Source organism: Pinus tabuliformis, chromosome 2_1 (assembly GCF_031772625.1).
Source record: "Pinus tabuliformis cultivar Carrire ecotype Pingquan chromosome 2_1, CPIR1, whole genome shotgun sequence".
NCBI lineage: Eukaryota > Viridiplantae > Streptophyta > Pinopsida > Pinales > Pinaceae > Pinus > Pinus tabuliformis.
In genome coordinates, this window is record NC_142299.1 from 894,379,749 (window position 1) to 894,385,748 (window position 6,000).

Sequence of the window (6,000 nt, forward strand, 5' to 3'; positions counted from 1 at the left end):
AAATGTTTTTCCAGGTAGAAAAACAAATGATCATGCATGGCATTCCAAGGATATTTGGGTTCTAGAATGGCTTATAGAATATCTTCATCTGAGTGAAAAATATTATCTAGTGTTGGCATGGGTTTCTCCGGGTCTTGAAATTACGATTCAAACCTAGTTGTGTTGGTTGACAAGTAAGAATATGTTTCATTGGTTGATGTCATAGGACCCAGCGAGGTTGAAAAAGTGTATATGGGATGACCCTGCACTGCATCGGTGGTGTTACCAATGGTGAGGTGGATTTTGCAGTCTCAACACCAAAAAATAATGATCAGATAGCATGAATCATGGTTCTTACAAATGAATAAATGAATTGTATATGATGTTGTGTGTCATCTTCATTAAGTTGTGGTAGAATTTCATTTATGGTGGGTTGATACTATGTGGTAGGAAGTTTTTTCATTCTTGTTAGTGTACAAGGGGAAAAAATAGCTTCCTTAATAGGAGTTTGATGTTGGATCCTAACCTAACGAAACGTTTGTAGCATAGGGCATGTTTCGGTTCTATGAGAGGTAGAGGTACAAATACCCCACATCATACTAGAACTATCCAAATATATAGTATTGGATGCGTTATTGCTCATAGTATGAGATGTTGATGCCTAGTTTACGTAATGAGATGGAATATCCTGAGATGGTATCCATCTTTGGACCTTACTATTGGTGTGATGTGTCTTCTCAGTGTGGGTTGACCTCAATTCTTCTCTTGCAATGCAAAAATGTGAAAGGCATTGATAATTACTTGTATGAGGAAATTGAAAGCATATGCCACAGCAACATCGTGTGATTTTCTCTTTATTCAAGAGATTGATGTGTGAAATTTGGACCACTAAATGGAAGATGTCATTGAATTCAATCAATATGTGACATTCATTAACCAAATGGTTAGGTTTGTCACATAGGGCACATGTGAGGGGTAATCTTCTTTTCCAGGTGGCCTTAGATCATTTTTTGCCTGATCAAGTTTGATGATGGTGGGGGAGATGAAATGATGGGGGATTTTTTGTACTGCTCATGGATGTTTCTCCTCAAACAAACACAAAACAAACCTAGATGTTTCGTTCCCTAAATGTGGTGAATGATTTGATGGTTTGGTACCTGATTTGACTAAATCAAAATTCTCAGCAATAAATCTCCACATGAATCCTAACAAATAATGGAACCGATAAATATGGGTACAATGTCGCAAGTGATGATTTCTTGTACAAATATGGAAAGTGTGATGTTTATGCCTAGGTTTGGTGCTTTGAGTGACATGGGGAACTAGATATAATTGGTTAAATTCCCTTAACTTAGGGAATTTGTTGATGAAATCATCTAGTATGTTGCACAAAGTGAAAGTGGGCAATGGTAGGTTGATTAATGGTTTGGGTTGCCTCTGATCATGGTAAGAGTTTGATGGATGAGGTGAGGGATAGTAGGAAGAATATTCTTCCCTTATGACATAGAAAATGTTTTCAGATCCATCCTTTTTTAGAGTAATGGGGTATTAGATGTGGTGAGTGCATCTAATGCATCTCAATATCAAGGGATTTGAGGGGATTGATGAGCATAATTCCCATAATCTATGTATATGGTTCACACATCGTTGGTGCACAATGCCTTAACATGTGTGGGTGTGCTCATTTATCCTGGAGGGGGGAGGAGGGCTCAGTCGAGATGTTGGGGAATGAAAAAGAGCTTTGATCTTGTTTAACTTGGGGAACCTATTTGTGGGGTGTCCTACTGTTTCACACAACCCGTAGGGTTGAGGGATTCTATAGAAGGGAGTGGTTGAATATTCCACCTTTTTACCCTTTTTTAATGATTCCCTTGAACTTGCAATGGTAGGTGTCAGTGCATGCACTACTTGTGGTCTAAACGCTACTTGAGTTGGCACTGTTTGTGGTGTCATGTTATATTGAGGAGGAACAATATTGATGCTTGTTTCAATGATTCTTGTACTTGCTAATGTGGCCTGGGAGGCTATATACTAGATCGGTATCATGACATAAATATGGGGCAATGAGAGCACTGTAATGAATTTGTGTGATAAAAAACCAAGTGGGGGGTATAAGAAGGGTGTATGAGTGATGTAATTTGGTAAGAAAGTCAAATGATTAACAACATTGTTGGTAGTGTCCAAAACTATTTCTTGAGTTTGGGGGGTGTTTGATGAGGTCATCATGCACACCAGTGCTCTAGTTTTTGGGAAAATTTCATCTATCATCAGAAGGTCTCTTGGGAATGTCGCTAGGAGTGTTGGTAGCTTAAGCTAGCTAGGATTGAGTTCAGTGTTAGTAGTGATCAATTTGTGAGAAGATTAGACTAAGGGTAACACACTGTCAGGTGCATGTGATGTTCTCTTCACATAATATGTGATTTGATCTATCGTAATGATCTTTCCATCACGGGGGAACATCATTATCCTGAAAACTGATGAGGCGATGGCTAACGTATCGTACATTCAACTTTGGCCCAAAAAGATATTGTAATCCATAGTACTTCGATATCTATTAGCACAATTTTCCCAGCCAAATTAACTGGTATGCTAGGGTATAGGGAAATAGGAGATGAAGGGCACCCATTGTATGCTCTAAGTGTGATGTCAGAAGGCTTGATTTCAGGGGATCCTAGTTTCTTCCAAATAGATTTGGACATGATACGTGTGGAGTCCCCTTCATCAACAATGAAACGATGAATGTTAATGTTTTGGACTGAGACTGGAATTTGGAAAGCAACATCTCTTGCTAATTATGGGGTAGCTTTATCAAATTTAAAGACCATTAGGCGAGAGTCGACTAGTTCAATTGTGCCTAGAGAAGAAAGTAAGGTTTTCTGTTGGGTTGAGCATGTTTGCAGGACCTCTAATGCTGACATAGCTGATGGTGATTGTGCTAAGTTATCAACTATGTTGTAGCTATGAGTAGATTTTGACTTATTTTCTATGCATTGTAAAGGTCCTTTTACTATTTTAGGCATAGGTTCTATAGAAGGGCAAGGAATGGTCAACGACCCTCTAAGTATTGACGTGGTTGAGGTAGATAGGTTGGGGTCTGGGGGAGCTTGATAACTTAAATTTTGCATTTGTAGTAGGATATCTTCTCTTGTCATGAAACTGTCATGATTATAATTTTTATGGGGGTTTTTGTAGGTTTTAACCCCATATAGAAATTAGCTGCATACGAATTCTTAAACACAGAAAATAAATAATGTGAGAGCATAACACATAAAACACATATACACAAAGATTTTCCCCTAGATCCCAAAACCGAGACTACCATATTGATTTTTCATTATATTCCTTTCAATGTTACAATACATATTTATACATGCCGAAGCATCCAATACCATGGACCGAAAACCATCGCGTCCAAAACCGTGGACTGAAAACCATCATGTCCAAAACCATGTGTGAAAAATCATGCACAAAATCATAGTTAGGTCTGCCCAACCTAATATAGTGTCCAAAAAACAAATTTCTGGGGCACTGACCTAGACACCATAGAGTGGGGTTACCTGCACCCGTCGAACCCCCTGTGAACCCCCCCTGAGTACGCAATCGGCGCAACAAAGGGGGGGCTTTACCCCCCTTCTAACCCCCCGGTTAACTACGTCAACTAGTCGTGGAAAGAATATAACACAACCCAACATTCTTCCACTTGTTTTCTTTCCACAGGGGGCCACAGGAGAGCTTACTCATTTATCCAGCCTTGCAACACCCATTGTTTCTCTACACCAAGAGAAATTCTCAAAGCTCACAGATTTTGTCAATGCATTTGTAGTATTCTTCGAAGTTTCCACCTTTACCAGCAACACCTTTTTTTCTTCATATCCCTCACAAAGAGATACTGAACATCAATGTGCTCTGTCTTTGAATGATATGCAGGGTTCTTTGCCAAGAAAATTGCACTTTGGTTGTCATAGTCTATCCTTATAGCTCCCTGTACTAACCCCATACTTGAACACAATCACTGCAACAAAACTGCTTCCTTACTTGCATGAGTGGTTGCCATGTATTCTGCCTCTATAGTTGATAGTGCCACTATAGATTGTTTCTTACTCGTCAAACTGACTGCACCTCCAAATAGGTTAAACACATACCCACTTGTAGATCATCTCTGATCCACATCTCCAACCCATTCTGCATCAACAAAGCCATGAATATCCAACACTCTTTCCAATCCTGGTCTTCCTTGGTAGCACAAACCATCATCACTAGTGACACACAAATACCTGAAAACCTGCTTCATTATTGTCCAGTGCGCCTTCCCTAGTTTTGACATAAACCTACTCAATACTCCCAATACATGTGCAATGTCTGGTCTACTACAGACCATCGCTTACATTAGGCTATCGATTGTACTTTCATATGGAACACGTGACATGTCCTCTTCCTTTTCTTGTGTCTTGGGACACTATTTAGTAGATAACTTTACACCTACAAGAATAGGAACCTTCACCGGTTTACTATCCTACATATTAAACCTCTGCAATATTGCCTCGACATAATTCCTCTGGTTTAAGCAAAGCTTATTCTTTTTCCGATCTCTTTTAATCTCCATGCCCAAAATATAGTTTGCAACACCAAGATCTTCCATGTCGAATTTGGAGGACAAATGGGTTTTCAAATCCTAGATAATTTCTTTGTCATTTCCAACCAACAACATATCATCCACATACAAGACCAAATAAATAACATGGTCACCAATTAATTTAAAATACAAATAGTGATTTGCGTTGCTTCTAGTGAAGCCATGTCCCCATATAAATGTATCAAATTTCTAATACCACTTCCTTGGTGACTATTTTAACCCATACAGGGACTTCTTTAACTTGCATATTAGTTCTTTCTTACCCTTCATCCCAAAACCTTTAATTTTCTTCATGTATATTTCCTTTTCCAGATCCCTGTGAAGAAATGTTGTCTTCACATCCATCTGTTCTACCTTAAAATCAAACCAGCAGCAATAGATAAAAGTAATCTAATCGAAGCTAGCTTGGCAACAAGAGAAAAAATATCACCAAAATCAATTCCTCGCACCTGGGAATAACCCTTTTCTACCAACTAAGATTTGTATTTCTCCACCTTTCCTTTTGCATTTGTCTTCTTCTTGAAGACCCATTTGTTGCCAATGGGTTTCCTTCCAGCCGACAACTCCACCAGATCCAAGCCTCATTTTTGTGCGAAGATGCCATTTCATCAACCATGGCCTCTTTCCAGAGTTTTCCATCCTTTTAATCTATTGCTTCCTTCACAATTTTGGGATCGTCATCAATAATAGATAAAGAAAAATTTGAACAGAAATCATATTTACTATACCTTTCTGGCTGCCTTCTTTCTCAAACTGATCTTCTCACACCTAGAGTTTCTGGCTCTTCATCTTCTAATTCCTCCTCTGCTTTAGAGTCTAATTCTTCCTCCTTCAGCTAAAACTCTATCTTCTCAGGTTCCTTTGGTTGGACTTCATGTTTAATAACATATTTCACCTCTCTGAACACCACATCTCAGCTGGACATAACCTTCCTTGTTACTGGGTTCCAAAGCTTATAACCCTTTAAAGCATCCTTATACCCAATAAAGATGCACTTTTAAGATTTACTATCCAACTTGGTTCTTTTCTACTTTGGAACATGTACATATGCATCACATCCAAATACCCTCAGATGTGAAAGAGAAGGTTCCTTACCAGTCCATACCTCTTATGGATTCGTATCTTCCAATGCTGATGAAGGTGATCTATTGACTAGGTAACATGCAATCTCCATGACCTCTGCGCAGAATTCTTGTCCTAACCCGGCACCACTGAGCATGCTTCTTGCCCTTTCCATCAACGTTTTGTTCATTCTTTTTGCAACTCGATTTTTCTGAGGTGTATATGGAGTAGTCTTTTGCTGTGCTATACCACACTTCATACAGAATTCTTCAGATTCCCTACCGCAAAACTCTCCACCGTTATCTGTCCTCAACACCTTTATCTTC